Raw genomic sequence first — 25,465 nt, 5'->3', positions numbered from 1 at the left:
AGTTTACCACCTGGGAGCCAGAGGAAGTAAATCTCTGAGTTTGAGTCCAGCAAGCCTCTTACCACCATTCATAACTCTATTTTAAGCAGATTTGCCATCTTTGTCTGACTTCTGAAATACCAGGCATGCACAGGGTACCCAGACACACAGGCAGGTGGGTAAAATCCATGTACATCTTACCTTATAGACTGTCCTGGCAGGTAGCTTCATTAAAAGTGTTTCATGGTTGCTGTACGCTCCCTGAGGGTCGTGCCCAGTCCTTTCCATGAGCCTTCAGCTGACCATGAAGGTCTAGATGGAGCCACATGTTGCTGGACTCTTCTTCCAAATTCATGACTGGTGATGTCCTTTGATAACATCTGTTGATAATATTGATCTGAAAGGCAAAGCAGCTCTCACTGGGATTGCTTAGTTCCACTCTAAGCCAAGTGGGAGTGGATTTTCTGAGTTTACTGACAGTGCTTTAACTTGTCTCCTGGGCTGGGAGACATTTTGCACACCTTTAATATAATCACTGAGGCGGCTTGAAAAGTGTAAATCTTTGATTTGTTGGCCAGCCTGCTGTACTTACTGATTTCCTGGATTGCCGGGGCTACACAAAGACCTGAGTCAAAAAGAAAACAAGAAATGGCACCTTCATTTACCTTCTTCACATACACACCTTTCTTTCCTGATCTGAAACCACAAGATCCTCTAAGGAGCCTCAGTGACGATCACAAACCCAACCCTTTACTGATAAGAAATCTATTCAGCAGGAATGCAGGGATTCTTGGAGGTAACCAGCATGCTTCGGACCTAGGCTAAGGTGCTAGCCTTAAGCAAATGGCCTTTAGTCATACCTGGAAATGCTGGGATTAAAGATGTGCACTGCAGTTGCCACCACCTTCACGTGGTGCTGGGACTTTAACCCAGGTCCTTTGGAAGAGCAGTCAGTACTCTTAACTGCTGAGCAGTCTCTCCAGCCCTTTGTCTTGTTTTAAATAGATGTTGTAACCCTGGAAGTCATTTTGTTAAGGGAGGTGGAATAAAAACACAGGCAAAATGCTGGGCGTGGTGGCACACACCTTTAATCTCAGCACTTGGGAGGCAGAGGCAGGTGGATCTCTGTGAGTTTGAGGCCAGCCTGGTCTACAAAGTGAGTCCAGGACAGCCAGGGCTACACAGAGAAACCCTGTCTCAAAAAACAACAACAACAACAAAAAAACCAAACAAACAAACAAAAAAGAACGCCTTAAGTAAAAAAATAAAAAATAAACTTAAAAAAAAAAAAGGATTGGCGAGGTGGCTCAGAAGTTAAGAGCACTGGCTATTCTTACAAAGGTCCTTAGTTTAATTCCCAGCAACCACATGGTGTCTCATAACCATCTATAATGATATCTATTTCCCTCTTCTGGAGGGCAGGCACATAGGCAGGCAGAATGTTGTATACATAATAAATAAATAAATCTTTTAAAACAAAAAGCAAAACAAAAAAAGTTCAGCTCTGGGCCTCCTACTCTGAGTGGAAACTTACCTTTTGACAGTGGGACACTAAGTTACCAAGTGGCCTGAGCTGCCCATCATGAGTTGGGTGCTATCTCACCCACCCAGTCATAAAATAGGCATTACACAGAAGCAAACTATTATTGATTGAAAGTGCTATAGATATGATAGGACCTGAGTATGTCCTGAGTGCACAAGAACGTTACATGAAAAAGATGAACAAAAATCTATGGTTTCTACTCCTGTACAATGCCCTCTGATGCCGAGTATGCACCTAGAGTCTCATGGGGCATACTCTATCATCAGATGACGAAGGAAGAGAAGATTATGACATGGTTTACTGAAGGTTCTGGGTGCCGTGCAGGCACCATCCAGAAGTGCACAATTGCAGCATTACTATCCTTTCTGGGAAAAGCCTGAAAGACACCATCAAAGGGGGCAGAACTTCACAGTGAGCAGAACTTCATGCAATACACATTTTGTTTGGAAGAAGAAATGTCCAGATGTGTGATTATTCCTAAGCTGAAACCAATGTATTGTCTTGATTGTCAAAGTCTTGGAAAGAGAATGATTGGAAAATTGTTCAGAAAGACATACAGGGAAGAAGCATGTAGATACATTTCTCCAAATGTTTAAAGGCTGTAAAGATATTTCTGTCACATAGAAATGCTCATAAAAAGGTGACTTCAACTGAGGAAGAATTCAATAATGAAATAGAATGATTCATTCTGTGAGCAGTCAGCCTCTTTCCCTAGCCATCCCTGTCATTTTCCAATGGGCCCATGAACAAAGTGGCCGTAGTGGCAGATGTTTACATAGTATCTTTCATGCACATAATTGCTTCTGCCAAAACCACCATCCATGGATGTGCAGAATGCCTTATCCACTGCAACAGTATTCCACGCAGTGTTGCTTCTGACCAAGGAACTCGCTTCAAAACAGAGAAATGAGGCAGTGGGACCACTATCATGGATTCCACTGGTATTGCTATGTTCCTTGTCATCCTGAAGCAGCTGACCTGATATAAAGATGGAATGTTCTTTTGAAGATACCATTGCAGAGCAAATTAGGTGACAGGCAGCTGGAGAGCTGGAGCAGGGTCCTCCAGAAGGCTATATATCCTTTGAGTCAGCATCCAATATATGGTTTGGTTTACCTCATAACCAAGATCCATGGATCCAGGATTCAAGGGGTGGAAAAGGGAATTGTTCTACTCACTGTGCCACTGGTGACCCCTTAGGGAATGCTTTGCTTTCTCTTCTTGTGATCTTAAGTTCTGCTGGCCAGCAAGTTATAGTTCCAGAGAGGTGAGTGCTCCAACCAGGAGCTAAAACAAGCATTCCATTGAACAAGAACCTCAGACATTCTCCTGGCCAATTTGGACATCTAATGCCCTTAAACCAGTAGGATAAGAAAGGAATAATAGGACTAGGAAGAGTGATGGGTTCAGATTACCACGGGGAAATTCGATTGCTTCTCCAAATGGAGGTAAGAAAGCTTACGTATGTCTGGATCACAGGAGATGGTTTTTGCAGTGGTTTTCAACCTTCCTAATGCTGGGACCCTTTAATCTACTTCCTCAGGTTGTGGTGATCCTCAAGCATAAAATTATTTTCACTGCTTCTTTATAAGTGCAATGTTGCTACTGTTATGAATTGTCATGTAAATATCTGGTATGCAGGTGGTCTTAGGCAATTCCTGTGACAGGGTCTTTAGATCCCCAAAGGGTTTGCAACCCATAAGTTGAGAACCAGTGATTTAGTGCATTACTTGCTACTAGAATGCCTTGTGCTTAAAGGCAGCGGGAACCTACAACAGCTTAATCCAGGTGGGAGGACACAGGGCGCAGACCTCTCAGGAATGAACATATGACTCACTCCTCAAGGAAAAGCACCAAGATCTGCTGAGGTTATGGTCAAGGGTGGAAGAAATACAGAAAGGAAATTAGGGGAAGATAGTCATAGATACCAGCTAAAGCTATATCATCAGCTGCAGAAAGAAGGGTTATAAGTGATATGAGTGTTGCTGTTATATTTTGTTAACAATGTGTTTGTACAGATATTTGTGCTTTCTTTAATTTCTTCTTCATGTGATGTAAATCAAGTAAGAGAATATTAATGGTTCTCATATTTAAATTTGAGATACTAAAAGAATAGGGTAACAATTGAGATGTAATATGAATAAATTAATAAAATATATTAATAAAAAAAGAATGTCCCTCAAGGGCACTGCAACCTATTCTAACATTATAATGGGTTTACCATTGTACAAAAGATACTTATATCACATTAGGCATAATTAGGGGTCTGGTCTAGTATATAATGTGTTTTCCTTGGACTTGGAATAGTTAGTTACATCATAGTTAGGCATTATTATGACCTGGTTATTGTTTTCATTGGGAAATTAATCATGGCATAAAAAGATGGACTGTGTGTTAAGTGGACCTGGGGTGGAATTGTGATGGTGTGATGGCTCTTTTTGGTTGCCAACGTTATTACATCTGGAATTAACTATAACCCAAAAAAGGAGGGACACACCTGAGAGGGCTTTTTCTCCTTAATTAGAGGTGGAAAGATCTACATGTAATCCAGAACTTTGAGGTAGGAAGAAATGCTTTTAATCTGGATCTTGATTGGGGGACAGACACACCTTTAATCCAGTTGTTTTGAAATTAAAAACCCTACATCTAATCTGGGCTACGCCTTGTGCTAGAAAGCCTATATAAAACATAGCAGAAGGAGAAAGCCTATATAAAACATAGCAGAAGGAAGCTTTTACTCTTTCTTTGCTTGCTGTCGCCTTTCTAGCAAGCCCATTCCTTCGCTGGCATTAGTGCCTACTTCTTTGGGATTCCAGCCTATACTAAAGTTGCACTGTGACATTGAGGCTACTACAGTGAGCAACTACTGGACTCTTGGACATTGCCATGATAGATGGCCATTGTTCAACTAGCCTCTAAATAATCATAAATATACCCTTTTATAAATAGAGAAATTGATTCTATCAGTTCCATTATTCCATAGAACCCTGACTAATAATACATTGGGTATACATAGAATACCTTTTAGAGCCGTTTGTGCCTCATGATAATCTCAAGTCAGTTATAAATTTCTTTTGATAGATTTTCACTATTGAAATGGAAAATTTTAAACTAAGAATATGTTGGTCTGAACTCTATATGAGCCTTACGAAAGTCTTATTAAACATTCAGGTACACCATAGGGAGAAGAGCTGCCGAAATGTCCGTGAATCTGCAATGGATGGTCCCTGGGAACTGCTCCAGTTTCCTGACCAAGAGGAATAAGCAGACGCTCATCACCAAGCCCAATAATCTGAAGCCCACAGCTCCTTCCACTACTATGGGCTGATTCACTGCCAAGACTGTGGGAGTGGAGCCCGAGGCCAATGGCAAAGGCGTCGTGGTGGTCATGAAACACTGATCTGGCCTGGCAGTTGGTGGTGCATGCCTTTAATCCCAGCATTCAACCCAGGAGGCAGAGGCAGGCAGATCTCTGCGAGTTAGAGGCCCGCCTGGTCTGCAGGGCGACTATAGGACAACCAAATCTACACACACAAAAAAACCTGTCTTGAAAAAGAAAGAAAGAAAGAAAGAAAGAAAGAAAGAAAGAAAGAAAGAAAGAAAGAAAAAGAAAAGAGAAAAAGAATGCAGATCCAGTCAGTAAAACCAGCTCTACCTGGGGCCAGAGATTGAGAGAGGTCTGGGTGGGTGGGTGGGTGGGTATTCACAAGCTAAAGGAATGTTAGGCCCTTGTACTTACATATTTGGATCTCAGGGTCTCTGTAGGAGTTGTCAGTGCCTGGCATGTCATGGGATTTAAGTTTCCAGCACACTGGTTCCTTGAGTTTTCAGCCTTATCTATGGGAGCTGTAGTACTGTGGGATATCAGGTTTTCCTGTTTCATGTTGACTCCAGCTGTTAACTCTGCAAGTTTTAGTGGGAGGTCTCTGTAGGGATGCAGTCTCAGGCTGTAAACATCTTGGAGGAGGAAGCTGTAGTCCATGTTCTCTGTCAATATTTGCACCTTGGCAAAAAGGCTTGCCTTCTCCCATGAGTCTGTGGCACTAGGGTTCTTGCCAATTCATTTAGGACTTTACCTGCTCCCCATAAGCATCAGTGCTCTTAACCTCTCAACTTTCCAAATGCTGTGACCCTTTAATATCTTTCCTCATGTTGTGGTGGTGACCCCTAACCAAAGTTATTTTTTTATCCTACATTGTCCTCAGTTCCTTTGTCCATTTCCTCACATTTCCACAGCCATCAACCATTTTCCTTGTGCTTATCTTCATGACACTGTGTTTTGAATGTTGGATATTATTTAAATTGCTCTTTTTAGGGGATACAGCTATGGTTGTTATTGGCGTTTAATACGTTTGGTTTTTTTTTTTTTTTTTTTTTTTTTTTTGGTAAATAATTTGTTTTGTGAATGAGAACCAAAGCAATTGGAATTAGGGTGTTGGATGTCTTTTGCCTGGTGTTTTTTAGCCTAGGAGGCTTTTATTCCAAGCTAACAAGTTAGGCTGCCTATCTTTTATGTGAAGGGTTCAGAATTCACTATAGGGCTCAGATATTGGGGTGCAGTACCCTACTAGACCCAGTTCTGGTCTAGGCTGGCAGCAAGAATGCTGGGAGGTTTGCAGAGCAGAGCCAGGGCAGCCTGACAGCTGGAGCTGTGAAGGAGAGATAAACCTGTTTTTTTATGATCCCAAGTGTGGGATTGGAATGGTCTTGTGAGAGAACAGGTGAAGCTAATCCACTAGGAGACCAACCGCCTCGTGCAGGAGCTTGATTGGTGCCAGCTGAAAAGATCCCGTGAATAGACGGGATATATAAATGAGCCCAGAACTGGAGGCTGGGTGTTGGGAGACTTTGGATAGTTTTGGCTGTTCAACACTCCACCTCCGAGACGCTCCTAGAGAGAACCACTCTAGGGAAGGCTTCTGGGCTCTGGCTCCTGCTGAGGTTCTGGGTTCTGGTTACTCCAGGTTCCAGCAAGAAGAAATTCTGCTGATTACGCTGGGAAAATCGCTCCTTGGAACTGATATCTTTACGGTGTTGTTATTGTGTTCTTTAATCCTCTTTTCCTATTGTTTTGGTTAGTTGAGTTATAAGTGACGTAGGTTTGGTTAATAAGTTGTAATAAAATATATTGGTTAAGAGAACTGAGTCTACAGAGCTGTGTGGCCTGCAACTTGAGAAGGAGTGAGAGGGACCAGTCTCTGCAGGACAGGGACACTAAAAACCAGGAGAGTGACAAGGAAGAGAAAAAATCTGGGTGTCCCTTGAAAAGGTTTAGGGGAGCCATGTGACTGGAACTGAGGGATAGTGGGTGGGTCTTTATGAATATGCACCATTTCCTTCTGTGGATGGGCGGCATGTGGGGGCAGGTTGTTTACAGAAACCTAACAACTCTCCTCAGAAGCAGTTTCCTGGCTGCTGGCCTGGGACAGTCACCAGTCAGCAGCACAGTGCCCCTGGACCCTCCCAGGTCAGAGGGGTTGCGGCATGGGAAACAGAGGAAGAGCAGCAGCATGATTTCCTCAGCTGCCTTTTTTTTTTTTTTTTTTTTTTTTTTTTGGTTTCGGGTTTTTGGTTTTTGGTTTTTCAAGACAGGGTTTCTCTGTGTTTCCTTGGCTGCCCTAGTTTCACTTTGTAGACCAGGCTGGCCTTGAACTCACAGTGATCTGCCTGCCTCTGCCTCCTGCTCTTAAGAATGCCATTATCACAATTCTCTTGAAGATATCTTACCACTGTTGATTAGGGGGTTTATTGTGAGTTTTTAAAAATTTTCTTTTATGGGTGCCAGAATAATTTTCATAAAATCATCTCATGGAGCATTTCCAGTATGTGTATTTGGACACTGGGTTCACTGCTACAGCAGTTACAAATCTCGAATTCAAATTCACCCATGCTTTCTTAACTCCCCTGTTCCTCTATTTGCCTATTCAAGAGCGTGTCCTTTGTCCTGGGGATAGGCATCCACAGAAAGCTTTGTACATGTTGGTCATATGTGGAACTAGTGCAGATTTGATTGAATCAGAAAATAATATACTTTATAAAGCACCATAGTTATGGTTGGAAACATTAACATCTTGGATGTGAGCACAGCATTCAGAAATGTGTCTTCAATGTTTAGTTATTAATGTTATACCTTGGGTCTGATGAAAACTGAAGATCTGACTGCTCCAGGGTATGGTGGAGGTTTATTCTATGCTGTGTTCATCCTGAGATTCCCAGAAGAAAAACCAATTTCACCACTTGAGTGCCCCAGCCCGTGGAGTCTTCAAACAGAACCTGGGAGGGGGATGCAGGACCGAAAAAGAGACAGGACAGGAAGACACGAAGAAATGAGGGACAGTCTGGATTCTGATCAAACCTCCTTTATTGAAAAATTTCACAGGGTTTTTATAGGGTCTCAGAGAGGCAAGGGCAGGGCTGCTATGGAAAGCTAATGGAGATGTTCTGCTATATATCTCAGTAGTAAAAACTTCAAGGATAGGGAGGTAAATTCTGAGGAATGCAGCTGCAGAGATAAGGTAAACAAGGGTTAGGGACTGGGTGGTGTGGCCTTGGGCTGACCCTCAGCTTGCTACATGCCAAACAGAAGTGTTGAAAATGGAGCCTACAAGCAAGGTGGAATTGCCTATGTTTTAGGCCAAGAGCCACTAAGGGTGGGCCCCTACACTTGAGCAGGTAATAATATAAATAGTAAATACTGACCAAGAAATGGACTTTGGTCAAGAGCTACAGGGGCTTATGAATACAAACCTATATGCCACCATACTTTCCCATGTGGCTTTAGGTTTTTTTTGTTGGTTTTTTTTGTTGTTGTTGTTTGTTTGTTTTTGGTTTTTCGAGACAGGGTTTCTCTGGCTTTGTTATTTTTGAAGAACTACAACTCCCAGAATTCTAGGTAGCTAATCTGGTTCTTGGGCAGGTGGTATTTGCAAGTCGATTTTGGGCTTTACAGTATAAGGGAGAAAACAGCCAGATGTATCTAAAAGAGTCCAGACTGAGCCAGCTCATGAGAGGACCAAGAGGGGAAGAGATGGGGACAGAAAGAGAAGGGAGGAGAGACTAGGGCTTACAGAGGAACCAGGCAGCAAAAAATCACCTCTCAAAAAATGTCTCCTTTAACATGTTAATCTCAGGTAGCCCTTTGCCCTGAGTCTCTTTGAGAGCCCAGCCCACTATGCATGCTGTGAGAGCATGACATCAGGCCACACTGTTGTTATAGATAGAAAACTCACTATAGATTACAACAAAATTAGAATACACCATTTGAGTAATTATTGCTGACTTAAATTAGAAAAATGTCTCCTTGGTTCAAGGAAATCACTGTGCCTGTGCACATGTGGCCAAACTCTTGTTTGTAAACCCATGGATTGTTAACACTGAGTTTTTTCACTGTAGACTTCTTGCAGGAGTGGGAATGCCTGGACCCTGGCCTCAGAGGTTTTTTTCAGAGACTTTCTGTTGTAGTGGTGCAGCAGTCTGGATTCTGTGGGTCAGAATCCAGTTTTCTTGCAGTCTTCCTTCCTCAGGCTACCTGAGAAAATGGCTCTGCATGTGTGTAAAGTGTATGTGAGTGAGTCTCACATCTCATAGACTAAGTGAGATCCTCAGTGAAGAAGAGACATTTTTATGATATTTTCTCTTTCCTTCATGGTTATCCTTTTGGCAGGTGTTAGGATTTTTCAGTTTTGTTCAAATGCAGTGCTTTGCGCCTCTTTCCCATGGGCAGGTCTCCTCCTGCTCAGCCAGATCTGCTCACCTGTGAATGACAACTAAGAGCCCTAGATAGTGAAGACAGAGTTGATTGTAGCAAAGTCTCCAGGTACATTAGACAGATTGAGCATGGTGTGGGGTGTCTCTGAAGTGACAATAGAAACAGGACATGAAATTGATTTAGCAAGATCCTGTTTCATTAATGATTCTGGAAATTTTCACTGAGAATAATGTTAGATGTGGTAAAATGGATTGCCCATTATAGGCAGTACATTAAGCATTCAGTAGTTCCCTGTATTTGATTAGTTTTGAGTCTCTGAAATAACTGTTGCTTATTGAAAACAAAGTATCTGACCAAGACTGAAAGCAGCACCTGGTCTTGGGTGTGAACTAAGCCATTTGTGTGTGTAACAAATGTCATAGTGGAGTCCTTTCTAGGGCCTGTGACCTTCCTTATCATTTGCTTTGGTCAGGTTCCAAGAGTAATCTGTGTATTTTCTCCTGTGCAATTACCCTCATATTGAGCCAGAAAACCTGTTACTAATAATAGTTTTGCCAGTATGGCTCCAGTGGTCATATCTGACAGATTTGGATTGTAGCACACAGGATCCAACTTGGGATGTGACCACTGATGACTCTGCCCTCCTCCTCAGTCTGCATAGCTGTTTCTGACATTGTGAATGGTGTTACTATGTAGTCCAAGATGTCTGAAAACAGTGTGAGTGGTTTGATTGAGGTCTTCTTCTTCTTCTTCTTCTTTGTTTTTTTTTCAAGACAGTATTTTTCTGTGTAGCCTTGTCTGTAGACCAGGGTAGCCTCAAACTCACAGAAATCCACCTGTCTCTGCCTCCCGAGTGTATGCCATCACTGTTGGGCTGAGGTTTTTTTTTTTTTTTCTTTAAGGAGATCCATTTGCTTTCTTACTCTATTGTCCTCTTAAATTTTTCTCTGTCAGAGAACAGTGTACTTAGTGATGCACTGTGTTGAGTTAGTCCTGATCAGAATGGAATTATTCCATTTGTCCCTTTTTTACACTGTTGGCTTTAGCTTTGTGTCAGTTTGTATTATTCTGAGGTATGTTCCTTCTGTCCTCATACCTTGAGAAGTTTTATACTGAGAAAATGTCATATTTTATGGGGCTTCAATGTATCTATTGACATAGCCATTTTCCTTTTCTCACTGAGTTTACATATTTGGTGTCTTACATAGATTCGTTTGTAGGTGTTGAAACAGCCTTGTACTCTTGGTGTGAACTCAATTTTTCCATTTCTGTGTTATTTAGAGATGATCTCTGTGTCTGTGTAGATCCTGGCAACCACTCTATGATTTTTTAATTTTTTGCATATATTTGTTTGGGCTCACCTGCTTTGTGCTTCAAGGTAAAGCCAGCTTTGCATGAGGACTTTCTATTGTTCTTGTTTTTGTGTTTTATGCAGTGTTCTCCTTTTGGCATTAGAATAAGGTTTGTCAATGGAAAGGAGAATTCCATGTTAATCGTCCAGTCCTCAGACACAGTTGGTGAAAACTCTTACTGCTTCAGTCTCAGCACCTGCTTGTTGTGTGTTGTAGCTGTATCATGTAGGAGGCTGAATTAGTCACTTGTTTCTAGGAACTCAGCATGTCTTCTTCAGTTGTGGTTTATGTGTGTACGATTTTCCACAGTACTGCAGAAGGTAACACTGAAGTCCTTGTCAAATCTTACAGCATCCCTATGTTAGCTCTACTTCTAATACATATAAATTCACTTTTCCAGTTTGAATTAGGTGAGTGATGCTTTGCTAGTACTTTAGTCTCTGCACTGAAAACGTTCTGTTATGTTGAATCATTGTACTATCTTTGAGTCTCTATCTAGTTCATTAATCTCTGCATAGCCTTACTATTTTCTTTCTACATACTATTTCATGCTTGTAAAGCCCTCAGGCACATAACTCTGGGCAAATATCTTTCATAACCTAAGACTCTTGCTGCCAAGCTTCTTGACTTCTCTTTGTCACCCCACTTCTGTGTGATTGTCTTTCCTGAGCTGTCACTCCTCTTATGCTCTAAGAAAGCGTCCTTGGAGCTCCATCATTTCTGACTCACTGTTCATTGACTTAAGAGTCCACAGTAGCTGCTTAAGGAACCATTACAGGGCAGGATATGTGACTCAGCAGTCAAGGGCAGTGGTTGTTCTTGCAGTTTCCAGGTTCAGTTTCCTGTGTCTGCCTGGGAACTTGACATCTTTCCAGCTCCATAGGGTCTGTTACTCTCTTGATCTCTTTCAGTTGTCCTTTTGCTGTAGCTAGAACTTCAAATAAAATATTGAATAGATGTGGGGGGAATGGACAGCCTTGTCTTGTTCCTGATTTTAGTGGAATTGTTTTTTGTTTCTCTCCATTTAATTTGTTGTTGGCTATAGGCTTGCTGCAGATCCCCTTTATTATGTTTAGGTATGTATTGGAGGTGGGTCTGGTGTATTTTGATGCTAAGTACTGCTTGCCAGCTTGTATCTTGCCTAAGAGCCTAACCTGTTTGACTAAGAAAAGGCCATCACCCCTGGGCAGGGCAAATGGGATGGGCGTGGCTAAGGTTCTCAGCCTTTGGGAGACAGAGAAAATCTTGGGAGGAGAGGAGAGGCGGAAGAAAGCTGCACCATGGATTGGATGAAGGAGGAAGATATGGCCAGCATGATGCAGATTTGGTCCAGATGATGAAAATTAGCAAGTATTTGGGATTATGGGTGGGAGGTTGCTTGGTAGAAATTATTAGAAGCAGATGACATAAGAAGTAGTTTAGGTATTTAATATCTGCCCTGCCCAAGGTTAACTAAGGCTGTTTTAAAATATAACAGGTGTCTGCGCCTTGACTGGTTGCTAGAAGGTTAGAGAATACCACCATAATGCTAATTATAGGCCTGATAATAAACATTATTAGGCTATACTGATTAAATTAACCACAACAGGTATGTCCCTTGTATCCCTAATCTCTCCAAGCCTTTTATCATGAATTGGTGCTGGATTATGTCAAAGGCTTGGTAGGTGGCAAATGAGATGATCCTGTGTGTTTTTCTTTTTTTTGTCAGTTTATTTATATGGTGGGTTACATTTACTGATTTTTGTATGTTGAACTTTCCCTGCATATTTGGGATGGAGCCTGCTTGAACATTGTGTGTGATCTTTTTGATCTGTTCTTTGACTGAGTTTGCAAATATTTTTTGAGTAATTTTGGATCTATGTCCATGATGGAAATTGGTCAGCAGTGCTCCTTCTTTGTCGAGTGCTTTGAGTGTCAAGGTAACTGTGGCTTCATACAGTGAATTGGGTAATAATCCTTCTGTTTCTATTTTGCAGAATAGGTTGAGCAGTATTGGTGTTAAGTCTTCTTTGAAAGTCTGGTTGATTTCTGCATTAAAATCATCCAGCCCTGGTTTTTTGTTGTTGTTGTTGTTGTTGGGAGTCCTGTAATGAAATTTTCTGTTTCACTAGCAGTTATAGGTCTACTTAAGTTGTTTATCTGATCTTGATTTAACTTTGGTTAGAGTTGCCTATCAATTAAAGTATCCATTTCTTTTAGATTTTCCATTTGTTGGAGTACAGGTTTTTAAAGTGCATCCTTAACTATTCTCAGGATTTACTCATTGTCTGCTTGTATGTTCTTTCTGTTCTGATTTTTAAAATTTGCAAATTCTAAGCCAGGCGTGGTGGCGCACGCCTATAATCCCAGCACTCGGGAGGCAGAGGCAGGTGGATCACTGTGAGTTCAGGGCCAGCCTGGTCTACAAAGCGGGTCCAGGACAGCCAAGGCTACACAGAGAAACCCTGTCTCAAAAAACAAAACAAACAAACAAACAAAAAATTACATATTCTTCTGTGTTTTAGTTAGTTTGGATAATGGTTAGTCTATTTTGTTTTTTTGCAATGAATCAGCTCTGTTTCATTGATTCTTTGTTGTGTTTGTTTGTTTTCTGGTGCAACAGAGTTTAGTTTAATCAGGGTTGGGGGATCAGCCTGACTCCTGAGTCTGGGAGTTTCTTGCTGGGGCAGTGAGTGCTTGTGTTTGCCATGCCACAGGCTCACACTTCATCATGGGGGAAATCCACGTGGATTCTGGCAGGTGGGGGGTGCAGGGGGTGCAGGGGGGATCCAGCCTCACGATGCCCTGAACTCGTGACCCAGATCTCCATCTTTATCATAGAACATGGAGCTGGGTGCATGAATAGAAAGGGAGGCTAGGGCTCTAGACTGCACCAAAGACTGCTCAGTGCCCTGCCTCAGGTGCTGCTGCTGCTCCCCGATTCTTTGTATTCTTCTCTTTGGTATCTGTTTAGTTGATTTTGAGTGTGTTATGAGTTCCTTTAGTGTTTGTTACTTTGTGAACTCTCTGTGGAGAAACAGTGTTACTTGTCTCTTGATCCTAAAGGTTTGCCTCTCATTTCTTGGCAAGTCTGTGTTTTCCCATTGTAATCATCAATGTTTGGGCTTTTGTTACTTAAGTGATTGAAATGGTTAACATATTGATTTGTGGTTTTTCAAACTTTCTCATATATTAACTTCTCTGTGTCCTAATTAACTTCAGCTTTCAACATTTCAGACCCCACAGCCATGTGAGGGAGCCTCAATTGACGGCATGCTCTCATCAGAATGGTTGCTATGTTTGTGAGAGATTGTGTGACTGACAATCTATTTGAGAAGGCTCTTCCAGTGAAGCAATATCCCTAAGCAAATGGGCCTGGGGCAGCCGAACTTGACACGGGACATGGTAACCTTGCAAGAGAGCAAGCCAGGAAACAATGTTTGTCCATGGTGTTTGCCTCGACTTTCTAGCTTGACTTTCTATCCTAGCTCCCAAAATGATGGACTGTGACCTGACAGAACCATCCCAAACTCCCACTTACTACCTGAGATGCTTTTGATTAGAGGATAGAGCAAGTTAAAACAAAAAAATGTTATGCAAAAAGTGATTTTGCTGTTGGACAGATCTTGGGAAGTTCTCTTTGGGTGGAATGTGGAAAATATCAGAAATTGAGCTTAATCGGCTGTTCTTGTAGGACCTGGAAGGTCAGAGTGTTTTGAGTAGTGCAGAAAGAGGAAGTTAAGGTCATAGGGATTCAGCAGAAAATAGACCCTGGGAAAAATTTAGCTAGAGGACATTTGTATGGTATTTCCCAAAATGTTCCTTATTCTGCTCATGCCCTGAGACAGAATTGAAAATCAGTGGGTTGATTCTTAGATGGAATATTGAATCTTTTGAATGGTTAAAACTTGTGACTCACTCAGGACTACATTTTAAAAAAGTGAAACGTGTGCCAGAAGTAAACACAAAGTCTGCAGTTTGTAGAGAAAAACAGCACTAGGCAGTTTCAGATGGCAGTCAGATGCTGAAACAGGCAGGACTTTTCAAGGAGAAAAGAAAGAGGGCCCTTGATCTGGTTGGAAGCCTAACAAGGTGCCTTAAGGGCAGTACTTCCTCCTGCTAAGCCTTAAATAAGTGGAAAGAGTATGCAAACTGATTCCTAGTTGAAAAAACTTTGAGAAAACCTGCTGCTACTGTGGTCCAAGCGTGGCAGGGTCCGTCCCAACATAGAAGCCAATCTTGACAGGATCGCCTTAATGTGCTGGTTCTGGAAGAAAGATGCAAGATTCAAAGATTCTTCCTCTGTGGTTTCAGTTCAGCAATGTCCCAGCTATTTATGTTTGGCAGCTTCATAGTCCCAGTGACGAGACTGTGAGAGTTCACTGCATAGAAGCTGTGAGGATGAAGCCTGAGTTGCATTTTGAGACCACAAACAAGATGTTGAGACACCTAAGCCATTGAGAAATCTGCATGGAAAGACGCAGATAAGGAGAGGAAGTAGCCAAACTGAGGGACGTATGAAAAGGTACAGGATCAGGGGCGTCTAAGCCCTTTTGACATGAAGATCCATGTGTGTGAGACAGAGCTGCAGGATTTGGTGTTTTCCCTGCTGAGTTTCTTGCCTTGGTCTAATCTCCCCTCACTGTGTACACATTCCTATTTCCCAGAATGAGAAGGACTATTCTGTGCCATTGTGTGTTAGAAAGATAGAACTTGTATAATGATTTTATAAGATGTGTGAATCAAGAGGTTGCTGTAATCGTCAGAAGTGACTTTGGGCATTTGGACAGTGTACAGGCTGTTGCTTTGGGCATTTGCACAGAGCACAGGCTGTTCTAGATTATTAGGATCATTACTGTTATACTAAACTCATTTGCATCACATGATGACCATAAGCCTATAGTAACCAGGGTGAGAATGCAGTTGTTTGAGTCAAAAAGCTCCTAGCTTAGAGGCTGTCTGTGAACACTTGTCTGGCCTTTGTGGCTTTCTTTGGGGAGCTTATGGATGCTTTTGTAGGAGGAGCCTTTCTAGATTCTGTTGATGTATTGTGTATAGTTTACTCCTGTTCATTCAAATGCTGATTTCTCTACCCCACTATCTAGTTTGCATTGTGATGTTTATTTCAAGTATCTCTGGTGTCAAGTTTGTGTCAAGTTGTGTCACCTTTTGTTCTCTTTATTGCCAATAAAAGTCAACTAGCCAATGCTGAGCAATAACAGAGACTAGGGTGGGCCATCCTGGTCCAGAGAGTGGAGGGTAAAGATCAGGAAGGAAAAGACGAATGCCTGTGGACAGGACCAGGAAACACCAGGAGAAATGAACTGGACCTAGGAGGCAGTAAAAAGCAAGTATAATGTGGGAAATCTGAATGGGAGGAAGATATACTAGCTTGGAGGTTTAGGATAGAGTAATTATTGCTTAGTATTATGCTCTCTGCTAATTAAACAGATCATAGTCTCTCTGTGTGGTGTTTTGGTTAAGGGATAAGCACTGATTATCTTAAAATTATAAATATTAATACCTATTCAACAAGATTCCTTATTGGGGATGAAATTTGGTTGTCTATAGACTCAATCCATTTTCTGTTCTTTGTGTCTACTGTGTTGTGGTCAAAACTGATCAGTCAGCTTCCTTCTCATGCTGTCATGCCTGCATCAGTATAGACTCTATCCCTAAATCACATAAGATACAGTAGAAGCAATTGCTACCTAGTGCTAAGCTAATTTGCTGGGGTTTTAATATTTTTTAATTTGTTGTTTCTGTTTTTGAAAACAAAGTTTCTCTCTATAGTCCTAGCTTTCCTGAAAGTATGTAGGCCAGATGGGTGTTAAACTTAGAGATCCACCTGACTCTGGCTCCAGAGTGCTGGGATTAGATGTGGGCCAACATGTGTGGCTGTTTTTTACATTAAAAAAATATTTATTATTTATTATTATGTATACAGTGCTCTTCCTTCATGTACACCTGCAGGCCAGAAGAGGGCATCAGATCACATTATAGATGGTTGTGAGCCACCACGTGGTTGCTGGGAATTGAACTCAGGACCTCTGGAAGAGCAGACAGTGCTCTTAACCTCTGAGCCATCTCTCCAGCCCCAACTCCCTGTTTTTTTTGTTTTGTTTTGTTTTTGTTTTTTTTTTAAATAAAGTTAGTGGAAGTTCTTGGAATGTAGGTTTTTGTACAAGGAAGCATATGCTGTTATGCTGATCTTCATCCACATCTTGAATTTTGAAATTTAGCAGAATATATTATGTTTTTTAGGATGGCATGTCTTCATGATATTAATACGACCTGAGTCTTCTGAGTCATTGAATTGCAGGTGTGTGACATTCTTCCTACATGTGTTTGTTCTGAGTTTTTCCTGTATGCATGAACATGTATATCATGTGTGCCTCCTCTTCACTGCTGTCAGAACTCCTGAACTTGGAATAATGAATAGTTGTGAGCCCCATGTAAATAATGACAATTGACCCTCAATTATTTTTTCCTTCACTTTTCTTTTTCTTTTTCTTATTTTTTTATTATTATTTTTGGTTTTTCAAGACAGTAATTCTTTGTGTAGCCTTGGCTGTCATGGACTCACTTTGTAGACTGGGCTGGCCTCAAACTCATAGTGATCTGCCTGCCTCTGGCTCCCAAGTGCTGGGATTAAAGGCGTATACCACCAATGCCCAGCTTACCTCAATTATCTTCAATACCAGCAAGAGCTTTTAACTGGTGAGCCATCTCTCCTGTCCTATTTTGTTTATTTATATTGCTATTATTTCCTTCTGTTCATTTATAAATGTTTAAACATGCATTCCCTTTTAGTAAAATCTTACTAATATTACAGTGTAAACTGGGATACCTCAGGGTTATGGAAGATGAATATCAAACAGGAGTGAATGTGTAATTCTTTGTAAGAACTTCAGTAAGGACCTCTGAGTTCTTTCTGTCTTTTTGTTTGTTTGTTTGATTAATTTTTTTTTTAAAGGGAGTCAGGATCTTAGTATGTACATCATGGCATAGAACAGGCTGGCACCTGCCTCTGCCTCCTGAGTGCAGGGATTAAAGGCATGAGCAAGTATACCCAGCTTGCCCATCATTTTTGTAGTTAGTAATTGTTCCTACAATTTCTCTGATGTGTGCTTCTCTCTATATGTCTGTTAATTGGCATTTCTCTTGAGAGGCTATTTCCTGTTCAAAGGGCACAGAAATGACAAATGCCAAGAGCTATGCAAGATTGGCAAAAGCAAGCCTATGAGCCTCTGGAGGCAGCCTACTCATTTGTCACAGCTGTATCCCTTGGTTTAGGAAAAGCCTAAGTGATTTTGCCTCAAAACTGCTTCCTGTTGCTACACTGTCTTTCCATGCTTCTCTCTTGTGTCTGGCATAATGCATTATGCAGATTTCCTGTATAATCATATGAAGGTGATTATATAGTTCCTGAGAGTGATTTCTGAATAGACTCAAGTAACGATTAGCTCTCCTCCAAATTATCCAAAAACTGCTAGGAGTTCTGCGAATCACATGAGTTACACCAGAAAGAAAAGCAAGATTGAACCACATTAATGATCAAGGGAATGCATTCATTCTAGGTTTAGTCCAGGCTGAGTTCTAGGTGTTTACCACAATAAGAAAGACCACATGAATATAAAAACAAAGAACAAATGGTTTTCTATACAAGACAGGACAGACACTTGTTTCTTGATAACAACCTTGACACCAAAAACTCTTGTTTTTAACACATAATGTACATATGAAATAAGAAAAAGATAAAGCTTCTGCTTGGAACTCTGAGCTTATAGATAAAACTACTATTTAAACTTTAATGAGCAAAAAATGAGTTAGATATAGTTCTAATGAAATAACTTAAAATCAATAGTCCCATTGTCATTCTTTACTGTAATGATTGTATAGGGGAGATAAAAACCTAGGACAAGAATAAAAGAGAGAGGGGCTTGCTAGAGCCTGTCCTACCCATTTACTATGTGTCTGTGTATATATGTTCACATGTGAATAGATATGTGTATGCATGTTTAAATGTCTACATGTTGTTATGTGTGTGTGTGTAAAGTTGGGAACTCCCTTGTGTATATGAACGTGTACCTGTCTGCATGTCTCATTGCTTATGCAAGCTGATATAGTGGAAGAGCCACAGCCAGGGTCGGGTTCCCTGAGGATGGCCTGGATTTGCTGCATTCTTCACAAAAAAGACTGCTAAAATCAACGCCATCACCACAGGTAAGTTTTTGGGAATCTGCTATTCAAAGCCCATGTTTATTTTACTTGTATGAGTGTATGTGTAAAGTCTTTTTTCCCTCTTTTTTTCTCCCCTCTCCTTGTCTAGCTGGCCACAAGAAAACCAGTCCAGAACTGTTCCTTTGCCTTTTTTAGGTTTCTAGCTTCCAGCAAGCCTCTGTTGAATGCCTAAGTCAGCCACTAAGCTTAAATGCAAACTAAAGTTTTTCTTTTACAACCTCCTGTTGTTTACAGCAGGAAACCGTCAGATCCACCTGCTCTTAAACAATAGACTCCTTAGTTAAGGAGTGGCCTTGGCAGCAGAAGAGCCAGAAAAACCAAATAGCTCAATTGATAAAGCATCAGATGGTTCTTTGGAATTTGCCAACACTGTGTCCTGTCCAAATACTAAGCATGTGTGTCAAGGCTGGCCCATGATAGAGATGAACCTCATTATTCAGTTTCCTTCTAAAATGACTTTGTGGTTACAGTAGAACTTCTGTGTCTGGAAATGAGTGGAGGAAGCACCAGAGTTATATGACTATGTTGTCAATGGAGCAGACATGTACAGTGATGTCAGTGTCCTGCTTTCTGTGTACACATGTACAGCATACGTTAGGATGCAGTGACCTATGATGATGAGCATGTGAACTTCACTCGGAAGAGTGGGCTTTGCTGGATCCTGCACAGAAGAGTCTCTGCAAGGATGTGATGCTGGAGACCTACATGAACCAAGCTGCTGTAGGTAGGACTGGATTAACTTTTTCTTTTTAAAGTCAGGGGACAAATGTTTCTCTGTTACTGATGTTCTTCTGTAGTTTCAAATGAGAATGAAGAATAATGAGGTGAATAAATCAGGCATGGTTCTGAGAGACTCTGAATATAATAACTTCAGTTTTCCTAATTTCCAATAATATATAATATATTTTCTAGTACTATATTTTAAGCTACAATTTGGGAGACCATAATATTGAAGAACGTTGTCAAGTTCTAGAAGACATGGAGGGTAATTTTCATATGCAAGCTGATACATGTCTTCCAGAAGAAATTTTAATGTTCCCTGCTAGTTTTAAAGAAAAGCAAGTGTTAAAAAAACGAAAACACCAACCAGCCTCTGCGTGCCCTGTCTCTGTGGGTCAGGGGGACCCAGGGGAGGGTGGCAGGTTGCAGCAACCCTGCCCCCCCCCAACCAGCAGTGGGAGGGGTTTGAACCCCGGAAATGGTGGGGAGCCCTGGATCTTTCCCTGGACTTCTAGACAGTTGGAGCTGGGAAGGGGCCAGTTAAGGGTGGGGGGGGCTTTGGGGAAAGGTGGGGGTGGGGAGCTGAGTCTCGTACCGGTACTGAGTGGGGCCTGGGCAGAAGCTGAGCACCCTGCACCCAAGGAGACCCCCGTTGCCTGGAGTGGCTGAGTGACTGAGCCCCCCAGAGCAGGACCTTCCCTTGGAAGGGCCTTGCAGTATCCGGTGGGAGGGCCTGCCCCCCCCCCCCGCGCTCCCGACCTCCACTCGCTGTTGTCCCGCCCTCCGCCGAGCGCCTTCAGGAGGCGTGGACCAAGGCGTTTCCCACCCTGCGCCGCCAGTGGCTGTCGACCCGCCAGGAGATGGCTCCGGGGACACGTGAGAGTCTTCGGTGGTGTTGACACCCCCAATGTCGTCGCGCAGCCAGAGCCCTGGGGCTGGAGCGTACCAACGCGGAACCTGCTGCCACCGCTGCCAGGCCTGTGTGGGAACTGAGTGCGAGGACTGCCTTTTCTGAGGAGACATGAGGAAACTGGGCGTAGGCGGGGCAGGCGCATGAAACAGTCCTGCGAGCTTCGGCAGTGCGCTGCGCCTATGCTCCCACACACAGCTGCATGCGTGTGCGAACTGAGTGCGGGGACTGCCATTTCTGAGGAGACATGAGGAAGCTGGGAGCGTCGGCTGGGCAGGCGCATGAAGCGGTCTTGTCTGCTTCGGCAGTGCGCTGCGCCCGTGCTCCCACACACAGCTGTATGCCTTCTGTGTTGGAGAGCTGGGAAGGAGGAAGGTGGACGGAGAGGAAGAGAAGTTTGGTTTGAGCCTCATGGAGTGTACAGTCTGCAACGGGATCATCCACCCTGGCTGCCTGATGATGGGAAAGGCTGAGGGTGCTATCAATTCAGAGATCCCCAACTGCTGGGAGTGTCCCCGATGTACCGAGGAAGAATGGACAAGGATGCAGGTGAGGGTCCAGGGCACCACAGGGTTGACAGTGGTGAGGGGTGGATGGAAGCTGACAGAGGAGCCACCGCTTCCACCTTTACCTGCTGGACCTCTCCCTGACCATGTGTCTGGGCCCCCAAACAGAAGGAGTGGGAGGCAGGGAATGAGACCCCCCCCCCAGGAGAGGCACTTGAAGAAGGTGGGTGGAGATGCCTGCCTCCTCCGAGGAGCCATGCAGCCCTGGACTTCTGCCCACCCCCCACCTCCCACCCCCAGGGTTCTGAATCCCAGCCAGGCATTGTCATCCTGCCACCCTGTGCTCCCTCCCGAGAACTGGGAGAAACTCAAGCCACCTATGGCTTCTGCTGAGGGCCCAGCAGTGCCATTCCTATCACCACAGAGGGAGAAACTCGAGTGTTTAAAGCATATGTGCCAGCTGCTGGAGCGGGTGCCTGATACCTCTTCTTACTCCTAGGACTCAGACACAGACTCAGACTCCTAGGGCACATCGCTTAGTAAGGACAAAGCTCCTGGGGAGGCCTGGAATGGCCTTTGGCCAGCCTGGGGCAGCTCTGTTGAGAAGGAAAACCACGGGGTGGCTGTGGGCTAAATGCCCTGGCAGTGGGGGACCACAGTTCTATTGGCCCCTGGGCCCTGCCCCTCCACCATAGCCTTCACAGTTATTTGTCCCCCCCCCCCCCCCGCCCCCAAGCCCTGAGTCTGACACTCTGCCTTTGGCTGCTGCCTCAGGCTGCATGGCTCCATGTCTTCCAGCACCTTGGATCCCGAGAGCAATGTGTCTGCATGCAAGTCTGCCGGACTTTGAGCTGCTGGTGCTACATCAAGCGTCTGTGGCCTCTGATGGACCTAAGCCAGAGGAAGTCGCTGACCCCACCCATGCTTAATGGGGTGGTTTGCCGCCAGCCATGTGCTCTGGACCTCAGCTGGACAGGCGTCTCCACAAAAAGCAGCTCATGGGCTTCTGAACCGACTGCAAGGCTTGCAGGAGTTGGTGCTTTCTGGGTGGTCCTGGCCTCCGTCTCTGCCCTGGGCTCCACCCCACTGCCTGCACCATGGCTCTTATGGATGTTAAAGACTCCCAGATCCTGGACCTCTTGCCCTCATTTCACCCCCTAACATGAGGTCAGGTTATTTTCTTCATGACTTGACACTCCTCAGTTTAATATCTTGGGATTTCTGCCCAGGAACTTGAGCCAACCTTCCCCTTTCCCACCTGCACTGTTATCTTTGGGGATCTTTGCTTCCCATCTCTGCCTTCCACCTGCTTCATTGTCCATCCCCTTGGGGGTGTGGGTCAAGAGGTACAGGGGAGGTGCTGAGCTAAAGGGATGGTGGGGTGGTGAAGGTGCAAGTCTTTAGTAGAGAAGAGTGAGGGGGTAGGATCCTGGGAGCCATGGGGCTGTGGGAGGTGAGGGATGGGTGCGGGGAGGGCAGAGAGCAGACCAACAAGGGTTCAGGGAACAAAGGCCACTGGGGTGTGATGGGTGTCCAAAAAGGAGAAGCCAGAGCAGCAGTTGGGGATCCAGGAGTCACATAGGGGACTCTACAAACCAGGAAATGCCAGGACTGGGGGCTGGGAGAGGAGCAGATGTGGGGCTCGTTCCCTCTCTGTGGGGTAACCCCTCTCCCTTCCCTCTGCCCAGATTTCAGTTCTTTCCCTGACCCTGACTCCTTGAACGTCACTGAAAATGGCAGCTATTACAAGGAGTGGGGGCCACGGGTCAACCTGCTGTTCAGCTCATGGCTCAGGGGAGTGGTGAGGGGTAGCCCAGACCCCTGCCTGGCTCTCTACACAATACTTGAACATTCGTCTGTACTGAACCAGGGGAATCTGGGACCTGGGGTACTGTGATGTGAGGGGACCAGCTTGACCTAAACTGGGCTAGTGGGAACCCCGTTTGGACTGTCCCACCCCCCAGATCTCTTGCATTACTGTTTTGAACAGCTCCACCACTCTGACCTGGTGGGGGATGTCAACTTAAAGATAAGCAAGATGGAACTCCTCCAGCTTGACTCATCCCATTCTTTCATTGTCATGGATACTTGTGTCCCATTTGCCCAGGGAACTGCCACTCCTGGTTGCCATGGAAATAGCAGCCAATGGACCCTTCCAGAAATCAGCGCTAAGACTGGAAACAGTCCCTCTTAGTTGCTGTGGGAACTTAGTTAGACTCTTGGCACCTCCCCTCTCCACTCTCCCCTCTCCCCACCCCTTTCCTTCTTCCAGTGTGGGGGTGGAGTCTCAAGAGCCTGAGGGAGGAGTTGGGTCCAGGTCCCACTCAATTTAGGCCATGGGGAACTGGGTTGTACCACATGGGGGTGGGGGAGGGGAATCTATCCACCCACCTCAGGTAACATGAAGGTGGCAGGTTGGGAGTGGGGGCTGGGCAGACCAAAGGCAGATGGGAGGGGTGGGCCTGGGGTTGGAGAAAGGCTTGACCATGGGGGCGCTTGAGGGAGGGAAGAAAGCACCCCGTCAAGGGGCAAGTGTGGGACCCAGCCAGTCTGGACCCCTAAACCCTCAAGTCTGTACAATATGGTTTGCTATAAAACTCAGAATCATCAAAACAACAAACAAAACAAAAACACAACCTAAACCAAAAAAAAAAAAAAAAAAAAGAACAAAAACACCTGAAAAAACCAAAACCCCATTGCTTTAAGTCCAGTGATGATTATTATATTCTCACAAAACCACGCACCTCAATGTCAGGAATCTGATTTGTGGTCTTTTTTTTTTTCCTCCTTGATTTATTTATTATGTATACAGTGCTCTGCCTGCTTGTACACCTGCAGGCCACAAGAGGGCGCCAGATCTCATTACAGATGGTTGTGAGCCACCATGTGGTTGCTGGGAATTGAACTCAGGACCTCTGGAAGAGTAGCCAGTGCTCTTAACCTCTGAGCCATCTCTCCAGTGCTGATTTGTGTTCTTAAGGCGTTCATCTAAGAACTGAAACAAAGAAACAGTGACTTAACAGATGTCACTATTTGAATCGTAGCCCTATTAGAGCTGTGCTTGAGAACTGCCAGTCGGTTTAGTTTCATACCACTTAGATATTGCAAAAGGAATACACATTGAATATGTGATAGGTATGTGTCCAAAACCTTCTATAAGCAAAAAGTCCACAGCATTGATAGTGTTAGACATAGACTTGTAGTAATGTTGCTAATACCAGTGAGAGGGCAGTTTATGATAATCATGAATTTTGTGGTGGAGAAACCTTAATCTCATACCATGTCTGTGAGGAACAAGAATCAAACTGAATACAATGTGGAAACCTTTCATTTTTTATTCTTAATGGGTGTATCCTACGTCACAATGGATATAAGCCATGTGAGCATAGTGATATTGAAAGAAGCAACATACCTTTCTCCAGAACAATGAGAAGATATGTAGGAGTTCCCAATTTGATTAGACTTTATGAATGTGATACAACTTTACAGTTAATTGGTTTTCCAACATCATCGTGAACCTCCACAAACTCACACTGCAGAAAATCTCTATGAGTACTAAGAATGTGAAAATTCTGTTTGTCCTGGTTCACTTTTCAAATGTGGTATGACTCACACTATAGAAAAATTTGTGAATGCAGTCAGTGTGTTAAAGCTCTGAGTTCTTTCAGTTTTCTTCAAATATATGAACAACATCATATAGAAACACGATGCTATAAATGTGAGCCATGTAATAAATGCTCTCACTACCATAGGTATCTTCACAGACTCAACACATGAAGAAGGGGAAAACCATGAACGTAAACAAAGTGATAAAATCTTCAGATCTGGTTCCTCTTTACCATTAGATCCAACTGTAAAATTAGTTCACAGAGGAAAATTAATTCAGTGTAATGAATGTGGGAAAGCTTTCACATGCTCCAATTATCTTTGCAGGCATGAAAGAAGTCACACAGGAGAGGAACACTTTGAATATACTCAATGTGGTAAAGCCTTCGCACATCAGAGCCATCCTCAAAGGTAAGAAATAATTCACTGTGGAGAGATACTCTAAAGGTATTTACTATGGTGAAACCTTTGCACATCACAGTAGTTTCCAATATCATAAAAGAACACATACTGGGGAGAAACCCTATGAATTTAGTGAGTATAGTAAAGCCTTCACATGTCCCAGTCATCTTCGAAGGCATGAAAAAGTTCATACTGGATAGAAACCCTGTGAGTGTATTTAATAAGGTGAAGCCTCTGCAAATTTCTGCTGAAGGCCAGCTTGAACACTACCGGGTAAAGTGAGGCAGGACATAGAATTGGTGACTGATCACTCACCAGACTTTTCTCTGATGGAATCTGGCTTGATTTACTGGAGCCAGTTCTCCCTTTGGCCAGCAGCTGGGGTCCAGTATTGCTTGTCACTAGCAAAGAAGAAAAATAAAAAAGGAGGGAATATTCACACACACACACACACACACACACACACACACACACACACACACACACTTGGTAGATGAAGAAAGGCACGTTCCAACA

The 25,465-nt window shown here is 43.5% G+C and overlaps 1 pseudogene across 1 annotated transcript; it reads left to right on the top strand.

The window, feature by feature from the left end:
* The first annotated feature begins 20,673 nt into the window (after positions 1–20,673).
* Positions 20,674–25,227, top strand: LOC311603348 (F-box/LRR-repeat protein 19-like; annotated as a pseudogene). The gene is made up of 2 exons (XR_014783650.1): positions 20,674–22,108; positions 24,875–25,227. The product of XR_014783650.1 is annotated as an F-box/LRR-repeat protein 19-like (transcript).
* Positions 25,228–25,465: the final 238 nt, after the last annotated feature.

The sequence above is a fragment of the Acomys minous genome, assembly GCF_964271855.1.
Source record: "Acomys minous genome assembly, chromosome: 8".
Taxonomy (NCBI): Eukaryota; Metazoa; Chordata; class Mammalia; order Rodentia; family Muridae; genus Acomys; species Acomys minous.
The sequence above is the reverse complement of the archived record's forward strand: the minus strand, read 5'-3'. Positions and strand labels throughout refer to the sequence as shown.